We start from the raw sequence: 20,556 nt of genomic DNA on the forward strand, positions 1-20,556 counted from the left end.
CAGGAAATTTGAAATATGTGGCGGTAGGAAGCAGAGGTGTAAAGAGTAGCTGAAAACCATACTTGAGTAAAAGTACTGATACCTTACATCAAAAATGATGTGCACAATTCCAATATACCAGTGAAAAGAAGAAACAATTGATTTGTAAAATGAGAAATCAAGTTTATTTTCTAAAATCAAAATAAAACTGAAACACCTCAATGTTGCAATAAATCAAGGTCGACACAACAACCTTTTAAACGTTTACAAACTCTCAAGTCTCAGTTGAGGTCAAGTGCACAGAAAGGCCATAAGTAAACCAATATCCTTCAAAAAGGTCTTGTCAATATAGTGGATAAATAAAACAATGTTAAAGGGTTAGTTCACCCATTTTCCAAAAGAAAATTCTGTCATTTATCACTTACCCTCATGCGGTTTCACACCCGTAAGACGTTCGTTAATCTTCGGAACACAAATTAAGATATTTTAGTTGAAATCCGATGGCTCAACGAGGCTTGCATAGGGAGCAATGACATTTCCTCTCTCAAGATCCATTAATGTACTAAAAACACATTTAAATCAGGTCATGTGAGTACAGTGGTTCAATATTAATATTATAAAGTGACAAAAATATTTTTGGTGCTCCAAAAAAACTAAATAACTACTTATTTAGTGATGGCCGATTCCAAAACACTGCTTCAGGAAGCTTCGGACCATAAATGAATCAGTGTATGAATCATGATTCGGATCGTGTGTCAAACCGCCAAACAACTGAAATCACGTGACTTTGGTGCTCCGAACAGCAGATTTGACATGCTGATTCATAACGCTCCGATGCTTTATGAAGCAGTATTTTGAAATCGGCCATCACTAAATAAGTTATTATTTTGGTTATTTTTTTGGCGCACCAAAAATATTCTTGTCACTTTATAATATTAATATTGAACCACTGTACTCACATGAACTGATTTAAATGTGTTTTTAGTACATTAATGGATCTTGAGAGAGGAAATGTCATTGCTGGCTATGCAGGCCTCACTGAGCATTTGGATTTCATCAAAAATATCTTAATTTGTGTTCAGAAGATTAACAAAGTTCTTACAGGTTTAAAACGGCATGAGGGTGAGTAATTAATGACATAATTTTCATTTTTGGGTGAACTAACCCTTTAAGTAAAATTAAAAAGTCAAAGTCTACTGTATGTGTTGGTTTGAGCCTCATCAGCAGCTGCAGTCAATTCCTCATCTAATAAATCAAACAACTGCGATCAGCAACTACCTGCTAATGCGCTCACATTCACGTAAAGTATCCTTGTTGACAAGTTTTGGGTGAGTAAAGGAAAAATGCAAAAGATATAGTAGCTTCAATGACCTTAGATGGTGATATCGCTTCTTTATATTGGTAACAAACTGCTGCAGAAAAAGTTAGGTGCCATGAAAAATGTAATTTGTAATTGCATTACTTATCACAAATGTATTGGAGTAAAAAGTACATTTACTTGCTCAAAAACGTAGTCAAGTAGAGAGTAAAAGTTGGCAAGTCAAGTACTTTACACCTCAAGGCACGTCCGAGTCTTGTGATTGTTACCAGGGCTGCCTCTACAGTTGACCAAATATTAGTCAATGAGAAAAGGCTTAGTCAACTAAATTTTACTTAGTCGAAAAAAAGAAAAGAAAAAAACTCCACAGAAAGCGACTCCTGGTCCACAGCTGGTCCATGTGGTAATTATGTTGGGCAGGAAAGCCAAATGTTTGCCTATCATTCATCAACCTCAAACATGGCTTATAATTTGAAACATGTAAGTAGCCTAACATTAGCCACTTTACATACCTGCTCTAACATTAACCTAGACACCATCATCTCCATGTCGCTTTTACAGCATTTCAAATCCCTCAGTTCTCGCCATCTCCGAAAAGCCAAGCTTATGTTGATTCTTGTTTTATTACAAGCTCTGTTGCGTTTTCTTTTCTCCAGCAGACTCTCCTCTGTTCTGCATTTGATTTTTCTCCGGAGTTTGGAGATTTAGCGGCTCCATGTCAATCTCATCTCACTCGTTGTGACAACTAACCTCTGGCACTCCCACACCAGACACGCTTCAAAGCAGCCGGAGCAACTGAGAGTGACGTATATAGGGTTGCAAAGGGGTGGAAAGTTTCCGGTAAATTTCCGGAAACTTTCCACAGGGAACTTAACCTGAGGAATTTTGGAAATATTCCAATTTGGAAACTTAACAGGAATTTATGGGAATTTATGGGAATTTACGGGAATTTATGGGAATTAATTGGAAATTTTAGGAAATTTATATAAATGTATAATATTTACATAAAAAGTATCATATAAAAACAAATATAAACATTTTGTTTGGTCATAACATAAGTTATTTATTTTTCGCATTCAATTAATTCTAATTCAGTAAATATGTAAAATAAATATATTTTTATTGCAACAACTGTGTGTTATTTATTTCAATGTCACATGATCCTTCAGAAATCATTCTAATATGCTGATTTGATACTCCGTTATTATCATTGTTGGAAACAGTTGTGCTGCTGAATATTTTTTGGAGCCTGTAATACTATTTTCAGGATTCACTTTTTAATAAAAAGTTAAAAAGAATGGAATTTATTCAAAATAGAAATCTTTTCTAACAATATCACTTTAATATCACTTTTATTTAACCATTTCCCACATCCTTGCTGAATAAAAGTATTAAATTCTTTCAAAAAAAGAAAAAAAAAATTACTGTCCCCCAAATTTTGAACGGTAATGTATATTGTTACAAAAGATTTCTATTTTAAATAAATGCTGTTCTTTAAATTTTTATTCAAAGAATCCTAAAAAAAAGTATCACAGGTTATAAAAGAATTAAGCAGCACCAATGTTTCCAACATTGATAACAAAGGATCAGATCATCATATCATAAAGATTTCTGAAGGATCATTGAAGACTGGAGAAATAATGCTGAACTTGTAGCTTTGCATCACAGAAATAAATTATATTTTTATGTATATCAAAATAGAAAACCATTATTTTAAATTGTAGTTATGTTTGACAATATTACAGTTTCTGTATTTTTGATCAAATGTGCATGCTATGGACTGGGAGAATGCACAGTGCATGCAGGGGGCGTGGCCTCAATGGCCCTGCAGTAAGTAGTGTGCTGTGTGAATCTCAGGGTAAAAATTCAACTAAAATTATATTAAATATGGTTGTTTTAACCAAAATTATGCTGCAAGATGTTCTTTTCAACTACATTTAAGTACCCTGTCATAGGCTAACCAGGAATTTTGCGAATTCTCTGTTTATTCCCATTAATTCCCGTTAATTCCCGTATATTCCCATTAATTCCCATATATTCCCGTTAATTCCCATGGAAAGTTTCCAGCTTTGAAAATTCCAGGAAATTTGCAACCCTAGACGTATATACGCAATTTCCCCAAGAAAACCATCCCAACAGGTCTAAAATATAAACACAGGCTTAGTGAATCAAGGTAAGACAAAAACATGTTTTGGAAGAAGGATAGATGATGTATTGACTTTATATATGCGCTTGAGTGCGTCATTTATATTTTAAAAGCTCATTATTATAGTATTTCTCTCTAATGTAGAACAATGTTAGCAATGATATTCATATGATAACTCACAAGTCAGCTGCCTAAGCTTTCAGACACAGTCTAGGTCTAGGATGTAATGGAGATCTCATAAATGCAATGGTTCAGTGATGATGTGTATATTGGCAGCAGCAGAGCGGAGCTCTAATGATGGACATCAGCGGCTCAAAGGCACAGATACATGTTTCCTTTAAAGACTCGTTTCAGCAGCATGACTAAACCAGCCTGCTATTGACACATCTGCTGTGGGCAGATTGATTATTCAAGGCTCTTTTTAAGGGAAGATTACATTTGTTAATGATCAAAGTGTTAAGTATGATCAGCACACGGACAGAAGATCATGAATTAGGGCCAGGTGGTCAGAGCCCCTGAGACACATGAATTATGCAGCAGTGGCTATATTGGATTACACATGGCAGACAATATGCTGGCCGCAGCACTTTATAATGCCAAGCTCCTCGGCAAACCCCGGTCATCTTCACGGATGGCACAGCACTAAATCTTCTCCTGTCACAGAGGAACTCGGCTTGATGGATTTAGTCTCTTCGAGGGCCGGTGTGATGTGAAAGAGTTGAGATTGATGTGAAGGACTCTCTTCACGTACCATGTGAATCCCAAGGGTCTAGAGTGCTAGAAAAACCCTCAGAAAAAGTTTCTTTACTCTGACCACAACTTAGTGTAATGAAATGATGTGTACGTGATTCAAGTGAAAGCATCAAAAATGGACGTTATAAAAGCATTAAATCATTAGAACGTGAAAGATGGAGAGCTGTTTAGTACTCAAAATAGAAAAGAGTTCACTGTTTGAAGATAAGAAAATAATATGTATGCTCAGATTTGTTCAGTTTCCTGTGTTTCATTGTCAGCATTAACATGGTTGTGTTAATATTCTCCTGTGATCTCCTGAGCATTCCTTGTTTATTTTATTAAAGACTGTTTCTTATAAATCTTCTTCATCATACGCTTCACTACAGCCATGCGTAGTGAACTAAGTACACTCTGTTGTGTAATAAAAACAACAGAAGAAAATGAATAAAATCCACAATCATTTCTGCAGTCAGTAAATCTAGCAAGTAAATGTCCCGCACATGAAGCAAAAATACTAATTAAACAATTAGTATTAGTATTTTGTGCATGTTTGTGTGTGCATGTGTGTGTTATTTGCTTTTAGGCAATCTGAAAAAACTGGTGTAAACTGGGAACTATCCTGTTTAATTCTGAAAAATATGCATCACATTAAATTCTGCTTTTGTGTTCCACTAAGAAACTAACAGCATATAGAAGAGTAAGAAAATATAATATTTCTGTAATGAAAAAGGCCTTCTGTACCTGTGCACTCAATGAGGAAATGACAAAATAACCATCTTCTTCTGCAGCCCAGTGATCATTTAATGACACTGTCACGAACAGCCCGATATAGATGAGTCTGCATGGCCGTCAGTGCTTGAACATCTTTCATCTGATCTGTTTCATCATAATTTCATCTGTAGTACACATTAATGACCCTCCATGGTGAAACGTACTCAGGTGATGCAGCACTGGCACAAAGCTGCCACGACTCCTTATATCATAAGAGTGACAGATCATCCATCAACACGCAGCGGTGGTCTATAGCGGCACAGCTGCCTCCTTCACAAGAGAGCGAGAGCTGCGGGAGGAAGTGCGCTGACGATAATGAGCGGTCAAGTGTGGATACATTTCAATTTGAAATCCCATCAGATAGGATGATTACAGTCCGTTTGGTGTCCGATGGATATGATTGGCCAGCCATGCCAATGGAATGTAAATGTATGCAAATGAGTGTCAGGACCACCTAAACACAGCTTTATCTGGGATTGTGTTCTTACACACGTCCACAGTCTATTTCCAGTGTACTAAAAGAGATAATTACAGGTATCACAAGTACTAGTCAGCATGTGCTTGGTATCTTCAGCAGTCACTGGACCTGCCTGAAACACACTGTAAAATATATGATTTTTTTGAAGTTGTGATTAAAACCAAATTATTACATGTTTTAAAAGTAAACACTTTATTTTAAAGCGTCCTTGTTACATATTACATGCAGTTTTTAAAATTATAATATCTATAAATTATGCACGGTTACAAGTAACTTACCCAATAGTAAGTACATGTAGTTAATTAATATTATTCAGTACTTAAATATATATTTACATTGTAACAAGGAAACCTTAAAATAAAGGGTTACACAGATTTGGGGTTAGGACGAGGGTTTAGTTTAGGGTTAATTGCATGTAATTATGCATAATTTCTAGTTATTACTAAAGTAACTACATGTAACAACAACACTGCAAATGTGTAAAATGTGTTACCAAATAAAGAGTAACAGAAAATACTATTTTGTTTAAAAAAATGCCTTCGTAAACAACCAATGTTGGGTTGAAAATGGACAAACCCAGCGATTGGGTTGTTTTAACACAGCGGTTGGGTTAAATGTTTGCCCTACCTTCTGGCAGTTTTATTTAACCCAACTATTGTTAAAAATGACCAAAAAAGTTGGGAAATTAAAAATTGGTCACATAATTACTAGAGGCAACAATAATATATATATATATATATATATATATATATATATATATATATATATATATATATATATATATATATAAATATATATATATATATATTTATATATAAATTGGGTTCATTTTAAGGAAACAGTATAGTCATTTTTAAACAATAGTTGAGTTAAATAAAACTACCCAGCATTTTGGGCAAACATTTAACCCAGTCACTGGGTTTGTCCATTTTCAACCCAACTTGGGTTGTTTTTAACCCAGCATTTAAAGCAGCCCTGCCCTATAACACTTAAAATCCCCTTAAATATACAAGAAGATTCAAGTTTATGCAGTTCATTTCTTTAATTAAATTTTGCTTTAATTTCGAGATAAACAGTATAACAGTTTGTGTTAATAACGCAAAATAATCAGCTAAACACTGAACTCAAGTCTCTCTTGATTCAGTTGACCTGCGCACAGCCGTTCTGCCTGGAAACAAAAGATATATTGACTGACAGATGCCTATATCACACTATATCATCTTCATCACAGAGTACATGCTATTTACAGTCTGTGTGTTGAAACAATAGAAATGTTCATGTGAACACTGGAGAACTGCATGTGAAGTTATACAGCATGAGGAAAGCTGCTTTATAATTGAATTATCATTATTTTGTTACAGTATTTCTGCTGTTTTGGCGAAAAAAATCTGTTGTTTTTTGTAAGTGAGGTGAGAAGTTCAGATCATTTTACAGACTCGGATCTTTGAATCTCATTCAGCCAAATTAACAAATCGTTTTTCATGTCCTTTCGTTCATTTCAGAAGAATGTAACTGAAATGGTACATGTTAATAGCCAAATTCAACACATCAATTTACGCAAACATTGGTCACATTAAGAATAAGAAAAAATGGTAACACTTTAGTGTAGGGAACACATATAAACTATTAACTATGACCTTAATAAACTCCTAATTTACTGCTTATTAAAAGGTAGTTGTTACGTTTAGGCATTGGGTAGGATTGTAGAATAATGTAGAATAAGGTCATGCAGAATAAGGCAATAATATTATCCTTAATAAGTACTAATAAATAGCCAATATACTGGTAATATGCATGATAATAAGCAACTAGTTTAAAGACCCTAAAAGAAAGAGTTACTGAAAAAACTATATTGCAGCCAAGGCTGAACTATGAGAAACAGAAATTATTAATTCGTTTGTTCACCTCAACCCCTGATCCAAGTTGTTCGTTTTTTTGTCATGTGACTATTTCCCGGCTCAGTATCTTACAACAAATACAACATTACATTAGTATTATTGACTGTATGTTGTATTATATTTAGGAATTATCATAACATTATCAACATAACATTATTCTTTTTTTCTTTCTTTTTATAAATAAATAAAACTCAGTGTGTTTTTACAGGGAAAATATTAATTAATTTGCCCTTTATATGGAAGCTTGTTTCCATAGATGTTCCATAGATTGTTTCCAAACATATCTTTTAAATAAAACAATTTGAAAGATAATTGAGATTTTTTTTTTTTTTTTTTTTAGAATTGTACGATAAAAAGTCGCAATTACCTTTTTTATTCAGTGAAACAAGCTTCCACACCTCCAGTTTGCTAGTATAATAATTAATTTTCCTATGCAGACTGGACATATTGGTCTAATATTTCTAAAAAAAAAAAAACAAACAAAAAAAAAGATTGGTCAGAAGAGACATAGTGGCATAGCATAAAAGAAAATAGCATTATGAACGTGAATAATTAATATTAGTTTAAAAATATTGGGGATATGCTAAACTCACTTCAACGTAGAAATTGTTACCAAAATTTAAATAAAACAGGAGAGTTGAAATGATCTACATACAAATGTAATGTGTTTGGGTCAAACAAGGGTTTAGCCAATGGTTCAGTTGAAGTGCACCTGTCACTCAAGACTGTTACCAAGGGAACTGACCCTTCCACACTCATCCCCCATTGCTTTGCACTAGACTCAGATCAGAAGAATGAGCACTAGAAAAAGGAGTGATGTTTGGACTCAATTTGTGCCAATTTTAGAACAGAGATTGAAGATGATGGCTCTGTTTCCAACACCAGCATCTCTTTAGCTGGATCTTCAACTACTGACCACATCTACAGCATCCGGTATACCAGCACCAAACTTTCTGTAACAAGAAAGAAGACAAGCAGAAGGCCACACAAAAACATGTGAGTCGAGAGCTGTTGTGCTTCAAACAGGATGTGGCCACAAGGTGGATTTCAACATTTTCAACATGTTCTCCAACCAATACGCCTATATAGGTCATTTGTCACTACCCTGAAATACGACCCATAGGAGCGTTTACTAAAGTTGCGACCCTATCAACATTTTAATGCATTGTTCCCTTTTATCTGTGTCATGTTTCGGGTTTTGCGTAGCTCAATTGGCAGAGCATTGCAACATATAACAATATGCAATCATGTGATCATGGGTTTGATCCCAGGGAATGCATGTGCTCATAAAGAGTATATGCACTATAAATCACTAAGGGTAGGTTTAGGGGTGGGGTGTATGTAGTCATTAAGAAGAATGGTTTTGCTAAATGGAAATAGGTCAAATGGTATAAAAAGTCCACACTATGGGTCTCATTCATGAAACACGAGCAGAACAAATTTTTGTGTAAATCGTGTGTAAAGTGGTTCTGGCGTAAATTTTCCTATTCATTAAAATGTTATTATTTTCCAAATGTTAGTTGCTACGAAAGAAATCTACACCTGCTCCCAGTCACGCGTAAATAGTGCTTTAACATACGAACATTTTGCTCATAAATAAGGCTGCATTTTAATTCACCTTAATAAGGTACATTACACAGCATTTTGAAAAAATATTATATATAGTAATTACATATGTTTTTTCTTTTTACTTTTATTGTGAGAGCCAGTAATAGCGTCTGCAAACGGAGCACTTTAATCAAATAATGGATAGATTTCAATACGGTTGGGCAAACTAATGGCCCCTTAATTGTTATGGAAATTGTTTCCTATAAAATGTCCAAAATCCTTTGTTTGGTGTCATAATATGATGCCCATATATAGTTGTCAGTTGGATTTAATGGGTGGGATTTATGGTAATTGAGAATGAGCGTGCACGCGCGTCCCATTTACGACTGATTGGAATTCATTACCACACACACACATTTCACACTTCTGACGTTTACGAAGTATTTGTGAATCAGGAGAAGAGTTTTCGGGAAAGTCTCTTTACGCGCAAATCACTCGCATATTTACTCGTATATTTACCAATGTTTCATGAATGAGACCCATTGCATTTAAATGAACAAGCATTTTGATCATGACAGTTATACGTCATTTCATGTGGACAGACGTAACACAACACTGTCATTATTTTTTACGCCCCCTAGAGGGCACATGACTTTAAAACATAAATATGAATATAATATCATTGCACTGCTGCAGCCATGATACGGCTGCAAAGTTCCTTGATTATTACGCCTGAATGAGAGTATAGTTCCTAGCCATATCAGCCTAGAAAATCACAACTTTTCATTTTCCGTCGGTCTTAGTACACGATTTAACTACAGAAGAGTCAAGTTTTTAAATAGGAAAAATATCAAAACTCTTTGGTCATTTTTAAGCGCGATGCTAACGGTCTAATCAGATTCAATGAACTATGCTAAGCTATGCTAAAAGTGGTACCGCCAGAACTGGAGATCGGCTGAATGGATTCAAAAAGGTAAAACTCAACTGTTTAACTCTAGGGGAGTTGGAAAATTAGCCTATTTTCAAAAAAAGTGGAGTGTTCCTTTAACAAGCAGAATCCCTGAAGAAAAGAGAAACACAAGAACTACAACTGACTTCAGTCACAGCCTTATTAATTGCTTAATTATCTCATTAACTTTAACTCTTCGTCAGTGTTATTTTAATTCTATTTATAGAGGGACCATATGTCTGGGTATTTTACTGTGTAGGTCATAATAAGCTGCTTGAAAAAAACAAACTATAGGGTTTTTTTTTTTTTTTGAAGGACAATCCGAACATTTTACATGTTGAGAAGATTTATTGAAATCAAAGATCTGATCACCTCCACCCTGAACGCATCTCTGCCAGAGGAATGGAAAATTGTGGAAATTATTGATCCATTTGAGAAGGCCATAACTCTATATCTCTTAATGATGCATGTTTTCTTCATTTTTTTAACAGAGAAGTAAATGTAATATTGATTTTGACTTTGTGAAAATTAATTGTATGTAAATATTTTTTGTAGGTTGGTGACTGTCTCAAGTCATTCTGATGACAAGAGGATTGCTGTCCGGTATCAAAGGAATCCCTCCAGCTTTGCATCTAGTGAACACTCACGCTCATTGAGAAACCTGCTGGTGCAACTTGCTTGGATTCAAGGTTCAAAAAGCAAGCCTTTGTCAGATCAAGAGACAGTAAAGAGGGTTACAGCAGCGATTAACCCAACACGGCGTGAAGAGCAGAATATCTGACAGTGCCGGGGCCATGGTTTACGAAGACTTTGAGGCTTGAGGCCGTCTGCAACCACTTCAACTATGTCAGATGCTATGATGGAGATGCTGGGCTACCTGGCCTGGAGGAGATGTTCACCTGTGTTCAAAAACCTTTCTGAGGTCATGAAGGCTAGACTTTGCATCGTGGCCCCATCTGAAAGAGTTTTTCTAAGACTGGGCAGATTATCTCAGACAGAAGAAACAGGCTCAGCCCATCCAAGGTCCTGGAGCTGTTTTTTTTAATGCAAGCATGCCATAAAAATATAGCCACAGTGTGTTAAGTGGACACATATCTGGATTTCACAGATATTTGGATTTCCTCCAAAGAGAACTGAAGTAATATATTGTTTTATTTACCTTTTTCACTCTATCACAGCAGTCCCTTGAGGAAGCATCATAAACGCAGGAGTTTTGTTGCATTGGCTCCACGAACCTTTACCTGAGTGTGTTTTTAACCACTAACAGAATGGTTCATGAGTTTCAGCACTATCTCAACACACACACAGCCTCACATCACTGCAGGCAGACTGTGATGAGTGTCCCTATCCGTTTGGATGAAAGAGTTTGTTAAATGACTGATCGCTACTGTGTGTATCGATGACCCAGAATACAGTATGTGTGTTTACTGAGTGATGAGCATCCATCACATATCTGACCTCAACAGAAGCAGCCGGATACAGTTTATCCACCAGCAAAACACTTCACTGGAGGATGACATTAAGTGCAGTGGCGGCCCAGAAATGGTGTGTTTGAAATATAACAGAAAATGGGATGTCTCCCAATGAGATTTAGCTGCTGTGTGTCTCCGGGCAGGTGGATTCATCTCTTCAGACAGTATCTAAAGCCGTAAGTCTCACACTGAAGGAGCGCTGGACTGATAGAAACACGTCAGAGGAAGAGTCATTATGTCTAAAATGCTAGTCATAATAATAACCTGCCACATCTCTGCAATATATATGTAAATACCCAAAAGAAATAGAAGTACACTTTTAAAAGACTTCTTATTATGGAAATAATGTACTTTAAAAGAATATACTTGAGTGTGAACTGAATGTAATGTTTTCGGATGCTTAACTACATGTTATTTGCAATTAAATAAGAATCTATTATAGTTTAAATATTAAATGCTACTAGTTGGACATGAGTTAATTTTTGACCCGCTTAAGCACACCTTTACATGTAATTTTGTAACTAGTGGTGCTTGTACTGACTAACTAAAATATACTTTAATGCATTTCTAATTAAACTTGTTTGTCATGTATTGAAATATTGCAATAACACATTTGCAATGATGATGCTGCAATTTAAAATGTATTATCTTTAAATGTAATATTGGATAACACACATTAAAAAAAATCAAAAGTTAAAATTACTCGAGTACTTTACTTGTGCTTTAGTATGTTAGTTAACACATCAAAATAAGAGTAATTTGTGTGTGTGTGTGTGTGTGTTAAGAAACAATCATTAAAGAATACTTTCTTTAACCTCTACAGCACAGCACTACCCTCAGGCAACTCAAAGTTTTCTTAAGCCCAAGTACTTTTTTCTTTCAATGATTACAACCGATTAGAAAGGTTGAGAAAGTATCAAAGAACAGTCCAGTAAGGTGTTGGAGTCACTTTCAAGCACCATTTTAAGGTGGGACATCCTCCTGTTCTGACACATATGGTCACATGAGCACATGGTGTGAAGGCAAGATTATTTGCTTTAGTAATCTTGTTTGAAATGACATGAACTGTACATAAAAAATTGTGTGTGTATGAAGGTGTAGAGAACCCTTTTGTCAGGTTTTATAAAGTTTTTTTTATATTTTGCATGTTCAGAAATTCAGTTTTTCGTTTTACTGCCTCAGGGCAACGTACTTTTCAAGGATGTTTTGGACAGTACCTCACATTGACAATAATGTGTTATAAGAAGGGAAGATGCAGGGTTCCTGAGTGTGCAGGAACTGAAAGTGATGTGCAAAAATTGTAACATAAACCTCTATTTCACAGCAGAGAAGAACTTCTTTTTGAAGTTTCGTATGGAATGAAATCTTATTACATGAAGTACATTATATGACATGACAAACTACATGATACAAACCTATGCATGTATCAAATTCAATATAGCAATGTCTTTTAAGTGTTTTCCCTTTTTACTCAATGATTTCTTGGCATTTTTTAAAAAAAATTGGTTTTGCACTGCTCTCTGAGCATTGTTTTATGAGCATTTTCTCTGTGATTCTGTAACATTGTTGCACAACGTTGGGATTTAAACAGGTTTTTAAAAAAATTATCAATAAAATGTTCCCAAATGAACCAAAAAATTATGTGGAATTTTTTTTTTTTTTCATGTACCATCAACAGTAGAGGGTTAAGTGCACTTAAGTGGCCTTTTAATTTATGATTATTATATTAACTGCAAGTACAGGTTTTTAAAAAATATACTTTTAAGAGTGTGCACATTTAATATAATAAGGCACACTTCATTTTCAGAAGGGTAAACTCAACAAGACACAATTTAAATAGAGCAAAAAGTGAGGATAAAAACATTAATTTGTTCCATTGAGAAACTGATTTTAAATGATAAAGAATAAACCTTTCATCACAGCCCTACCATCAGCACTGAGGCTGAAAAAAATATATTAATCTAAACTTTTTACAATAAAGGCAGATTTTACATTAATAAAACAGTTTTACAACTACCTGATGAGACATGAGATGTAAATAAACATTTGTGAGATGTGAAACACATGTAAACATGCAACACACTACATGTGCGCAATGTTTTTTGAACACGACTGAGAAAAGAGTCGGATTCAAGCATTTACATGCTTCATTTCTGTTGATCAGATTATTTCAGGTCTACAAAACCCCTTTCAGTCTCTTTAAAACTGAATTCAGATCAGTTTAGGTGTTTTCATTAAGACTTTTTCAGATTTTTTGGGTGCATGTAAACATAGTTACTGTAAATACTTACTCTCATACTATCAAAGTAATAAAAATAGTCATCATTATGAACAGTTATCAAAACAGAGAACTAAACCAAGTTCTGAGCACCACTTTAGGCTGATTCAGCTTGTCCTTGAGTTCATCCTTTCTCTCTCACACACACACCTTGGTCTTGCAAAGAGCATAAAGTCAATGCCCACCTGGGGGGCCTGAAAAGTGATCTGCAAAAACAGCCTCCCACAAGCCCACAAGTGCTGCTAGAAACATTTGTCAAATTGTCGGCTCCTTGCCGTAATGTTCTGCCACGACCTCAATCGCTCAGATGACCTGATAAAAACCTGCCGCATTTAAGTCCAAGACATCAGAACTCTACAGCATGTTAACAAGACTACCAAACCATGGTAAAGCTTGATTACCATATTAATGTACCATCAGACTAACTCCGAATCATAGCTATGTTTCCCATCCACCTATTTTTATGTAAATGTCGCATTTAAAAAAAAATAAAAAAATAAAATTTCCTGGATGGAAATGCCAAGATGCTCATAAATTCTAATGCCAAAAAATATTAAAAATATTCTTATCAGATTTTTTTTTTTTTAATCTTATAAGAAGACATGCGCACAAACTACAATGGAAATGTGTTTACTAAATAAATCTCTCAAAGTGCAACAAAAAAAGTCATGTGACTTTGGCACATTTAATTTAGTTAACTCCTGCATTTTAGCCAGGTCATGTAATTTTATGGAGTTTCTCATCATGTGTGCATGAATAGCCTGAGACAGAATACAGACAACGGTGAATGGTGTTTTTGCTGATGCCAAATGTCTCCCCCACAACTCTGTATTCGGCGCATGTGGCCAGCTTATACATCAATTTTGTAAACGGGGCGCAGTGGGACGGCATAACTGAACTAACCAGTGGACCTAATTCATTGCACAGCATCTCAAATGTTGGTTTGGTGGTTTTGAAATGCCTGAGCCAAGGTCGTTCATCAGAATGATTCGGTTTAATTCCCTCCAGAAGCATCTCACATGATTGAGTTCCCGAACACCAATATCAGAACATGACAGCGTTTATTGCGTTTCATCTGCCGCTCTGAGATGCAACTCATTTATGATGGAGAAAAAAGAGCCCAATTGCAGGAACATCCGTTTTTATTTTGTTCTCTTGAATACATGGGATGGAAACTATACTTTTTTTGTGGAGCGAAGTTCAGTGTTTAGGGAAGAAGAAGGACCGGCAAACGTTCGATGTAACTTTAATAACAAAATAAACATATACAACAAAACACAAATAAATAGTTCCAGGCTTAGTCCTCTCTCTTAAGACCCATTCACACCAAGAACGATAACTATATTTGCGTCCCATATGAACGATAACGCTCTGTTTATTCTAAGCTTGCGCGTTGCGGTTGTGTACATGTTTTTGCTGTGTTTGCATTTACACAGCTTTAACCAGCAGATGTCCTCAGCATGCCTTTGGAACACAAATTAAGATATTTTTGATAAAATCCGATGGCTCAGTGAGGCCTCCATTAACAGCAAGATAATTAAAGCCCATAAAGCTACTGAAGTCGTATTTAAAACAGTCATGTGACTGCAGTGGTTCAACCTTAATGTTATGAAGCGGCGAGAATACTTTTTGTGCACCAAAAATCAAATAATGACTTTATTCAACAATATCTAGTGATTTCAAAACAAAGCTTCAAAGCTTTATGAATCTTTTGTTTTGAATCAATGGTTCGGAGCGTGTATCAAACTGCCAAAGTCACGTGATTTCAGTAAACAAGGCTTCGTTACGTCATAAGCGTTTCGAAACATTTTGAAATTTCAATGGTTCACGTGACTTTGGCAGTTTGATACACGCTCCAAACCACTGATTCGAAACAAAAGATTCATAAAGCATCAAAGTTCACTCCTCTCCAGCGGCTCTCAGCCCCGCCCTGCTTTACGCAATTTGCAAATCGGATCCAATTTTGCACAAAAGTTAAATTTGCAGCTTTGGATGAAAACATTGCAACTGTTTCCCATCTCTTTTCCTGGAGGCACACCACATTTTGCTTCCTTATCAAGCACCTGATTCAACTTTTCAACTCATTAGTAAAGACTGCAAGACCTGAAATTGGATGCATCAGATAAGGGAGACATCCAAAGCGTGTACTGTTGGTGTGCTTCCAGGAACAGAGCTGGGAAACACTGCTCCAAGATACAGCATGGTGCTTTGGGTAATTTTTTGTTAGTGGGTGGTGTAGAACGTCACAAATGCTGAACATTATGATCAGATACATATATGACACAATGACAAATCACTGAAAATGATAATGAAATGTATATCTTCAGTGTGCAAATCTAAAATAAGCTACTAAATCTAAGGTAATTCCACAGAAAAATCCTAAAATGGTCAAGACAGTATTATTGGCTCAAAAATAATTAGATTTCGATCAAATGATTTTCGTTTACTTTGGAACTGAACGGTGGCGAGTTGGAAATGCCTGCAGTATAAAAGTCAGGCAGTTTGAATAGAGAAAATGACTCATTCTCCTGTTTTGTCACTGAATGTACTGCAGAAGAAAAAATCAAACCAGAGATATAACTGAGAAGGTCAGACAGACGATTATAATCAAGCATGGGCGATCTCAAGGCTACAAGTGCATCTCCAGAGACTTTAATGCGTGTGTTTCCACTATACGTAACGTTATCAAGAGTTTTTAGATCCACGGCACTTACCCAACCTCACTGGATGTGTTCAAAAGAGAAAACTTAATGGATGATTGAATGGTGGAGAAACCATATCAGCCAAGTGCCACAAAAAAATTCAAGCTTAACTTATACAATCCCTCGCCAGTTCAATAAAAGTGAGTTAAATGATGAGGACCCCGTAAGAAAGCCTGACTGCAATTTGCCGAAACACCTGAACAAGCCAAAATGCTGTGAGAACAGATGAGACCAAATTATAGCTCTCTGGTAAACCACACCATCTCTGTTTACAGAAAAACAAAATGAAGCTTTCAGAGAAAACAACATGCAGTCAAACATGGAGCATCTTCAGTGATGTGCTTTGCTTTTTCTTGATGCTTTTAGGAAGTGATTGATTGCAGTTATTTTGGCCGAAGGCTGTGCTACCAAAATATTACATCTACTGTAGGATGTCAATCATTTTGTCAGTCTCTTCTGCTCACCAAGGCTGCATTTATAGATGAAAACACAGAAAAAACAGTAATATTGTGAAATATTATAATTTAAAATGAATATATAGTAAAATTCAATGTATTCTTGTGATCAAAGCTGCATTTTCAGCATCATTACTCCAGTCTTCAGTGTCACATGATCCTTCAGAAATCATTCTGATATGATGATCTGCTGCTCAAGAAACATTTATGATTATTATCAAAGTTGAAAACAGTTGTGCTGCTTTATATTTTTGTGGAAACCATGATTGCAGATTTCTTCCATTATCTTTGCAATGTGTTAAAGGTGCCCTCGAATGAAAAATTGAATTTACCTCGGCATAGTTGAATAACAAGAGTTCAGTACATGGAAATGACATACAGCGAGTCTCAAACTCCATTGTTTCCTCCTTCTTATATAAATCTCATTTGTTTAAAAGACCTCCGAAGAGCAGGCGAATCTCAACATAACACTGATATTAAAGGTGCCCTCGAATGAAATCGGGATCGGGATCATTAATATGTACGACCCCAATATTTGCATATGCCAGCTCATGTTCAAGACATTACACAAGCCAGTATTAACATCTGGATCTGTGCACAGCTGAATCATCAGACTAGGTAAGCAAGCAAGAACAACAGTGAAAAATGGCAGATGGAGCAATAATAACTGACATGATTCATGATATCATGATATTTTTAGTGATATTTGTAAGTTGTCTTTCTAAATGTTTCGTTAGCATGTTGCTAATGTACTGTTAAATGTGGTTAAAGTTACCATCGTTTCTTACTGTATTCACGGAGACAAGAACCGTCACTATTTTCATTATTAAACACTTGCAGTCTGTATGATGCATAAACACAACTTCATTCTTTATGAATCTCTCCAACAGTGTAGCATTAGCCGTTAGCCACGGAGCACAGCCTCAAATTCATTCAGAATCAAATGTAAACAATATAACAGTATACAATACTCACATAATCCGACGCATGCATGACGAAAACTTTCCATTTAATGGTTATATTAGCTGTGTAAACTTTGTTAATGCACTGTTCAAGGCAAGCACGAGCTCTGTGGGTGGGGAGCACGAGAATTAAAGGGCCAGCAGCCCTGAATCGGCTCATTTATAATGATGCAAAATAGGCAGTTAAAAAAAATCTATGGGGTATTTTGAGCTGAAACTTTACAGACACATTCAGGGGACACCTTAGACTTATATTACATCTTTTTTAAAAAAGTTCTAGGGCACCTTTAAAACATTTAAACCATTTTGAACAGGTCATCCATTGATGCACGGCTCAGAGGTTGTGGCTCTATGTAGGGTGTAAAGATGAGAGAGATATTGTGATGTCTGTGTTTCTTTCTCTGTGTTTGTACGAGTATTGCAAGAGGCCAAAAGTATGACTGTATTGATTTTCTTGATTGAGATGACTCTCTGCAATCAGCCAAAACTACAGCAGGTCAAGAAAACAGCGTGTGGGTGGAAAAACTTAACACATTTCACTGATACACAAAACTGAATCTTTGGACTACAGCTAAAACTAGATTTGCATTACCTCAAGGAAATGGATTGGGTTAAAGTTTGCAGTGGGTTCAGGTTTTCAGAGCGGCTTCACACTCTGAGAATCAGCGGTTTAACACCGTATCCTGAACAGACACAAGATAAAGTGACAAGCAACAGGACATTTTGTCGATTGCATCATTATTATTTCTGTCATGTAGCCCTGCACAGAATGAAATCTCACTGGTCCAACATCACTGAAGTTTAAGAATAAACCTTGAGCAGAATGTCTGAGGAACAGTTTGTCTCTTTAAACTTCTGTAAACATTTGAAATATGATAAAAACATGGTAAAGTGACATGGAACTGTGATAACCAGGAAGTATTTAATAGCAGCACAGTTATTTTTCAGAAAATTAATCGATATGAGAGGTCAAACAGAAGCACATGGTGATAACAACTGTAAGGTCATGGGTTTGATTCCCAGGGAAAGCAAGAACTTATATAATGTAAATATGATGGTTCTTTACACGTATAGTAACAGTTCTATTAAAAATCACTTTTTTCTTTTTAACATTGCAATATTTGAATGCAACGTACAGCTACTTTGGATAAAAGTGTCTGCCAATTGTGTAAGAGAAAAAAGGATTATCAAGGTTTTTCTGTGTGCTTTTGAAAGAGCATGAAATAAGCACAATTTCAGGATATTTCTAATGAAAACATCCTGTAGAAACATAGTTAAATGGACAGTTCACTCAAAAATTAAAATCATCCCATGATTTACTCACCTTCGAGCCATCCTAGGTGTATATGACTATCTTCTTTCAGTCAAACACAATCAGAGTTATATTAAAAAATATTCTGCCTCTCTCATGCTTTATAATGGGAGTGAGTTTTTGAAGCCCAAAAAAAGTGTATCCATCCATCATAAAAGTAACCCAGCTGGCTCCAGGGGGTTAATAAAGGCCTTCTCATGCATTTTTTTGAGAAAAATATCCATATTTATTACTTTATAAACTAGAATCATTGGCTTCAGTACGCAATACATTGAAGATGCTTGAAGAACGCGGAAGAGCAGAAGATAGAACAAAACAAAACAAAACAAAACACGCCATGAATTAGAAGTCTAAAATGAAAATATTTAAACCTACCTTTACCTTCTCTGTAATTTAAGCACATTTTCAGTATCAGATTGAAAATGGTGAAAGAAATTGTCAATGTCACGGAGGTTTAATGTCTTATTTCACAAGTTCACCTGTCCATCCAGTCGTAATAACTAATGCTAAATGGTAGTGGTAAACAAATCTGTCCTTGAATGAGGGGTTCAGTCTTGAGGCTCTGCTCGAGCTTCGAGCTAAAACCCATAAAACACTACTGAATACAAAGAGGAACCGTTGAATGGAGGAGGAGATGGGGAGGCGGATGTGCTCCGGAAGAATTGTTGCTGGGACAGCTGCTTATATACACTCATGATTATGATTGACAGGACTGAATGCTTAGGCATTTGAAACTTCTTTTACCGTGTTCCTAATACACTCCAGAGCAACAGAAGGGTAAATTCAATGATATGTGGTGACACTGCAATATGGGAAACCACAAAGTAACCACACTATTTGTGATGCATCTGCATGGTGCTGTGGGTGAATACAAGTGACCCAGGTTCAAATCCAGATGTTCATAATGCTTACTAGACCAACAATAAACTTTTGAACAATCAAAAGTGAATCATTGGGCTCTATGAAATGTCTGCATGTGAACTAAAAACATGACCAATCCAGGCTCAGTGGAAATGAATGCTAAGTGAGTGGCACTAAAAGCATTTTCTGTTTCATCCAAAACAGATGTACGTGAATCTGGCAACATTTTATTTCATAGGTTACTGTTATGAAATCACAGCAGTTCTTAATGAAACATCCAATGAGTGGCAAATATAACGCAACACCTACACTAACCCCTAAACACACCCGATATTGTTAAAAAAAAGCAAACCTAAAATAATAGCACATTTGATGAAGCAACCATGTAATTTCAGCTTGTTTCTACAAGCCTTTGAGCTCTTTTATCGTGACTCATGTTTTGCACGACTCGCACCCGAGCGCTTCACATCACACGAGCACTGCTGCACCAGCTGAGCTGCCCAGCAAGTTTACTACAGCAGAAAAGACAGAGCTGGTTATGTGATGCAAACGTCAAAATGTAAGGAACAAAGAGCCACGTGAAAATAAGTCTTCATTAATCGATAATCTGGAATAAAGGAACAAAAGTTGTTGCTTATTTACTGCCTCTAGTGTTCATCTCAGCTGAAAACTGCAGTGATTTGTATGTATTG

The sequence above is a fragment of the Chanodichthys erythropterus genome, chromosome 4 (genome assembly GCF_024489055.1).
Source record: "Chanodichthys erythropterus isolate Z2021 chromosome 4, ASM2448905v1, whole genome shotgun sequence".
Taxonomy (NCBI): domain Eukaryota; kingdom Metazoa; phylum Chordata; class Actinopteri; order Cypriniformes; family Xenocyprididae; genus Chanodichthys; species Chanodichthys erythropterus.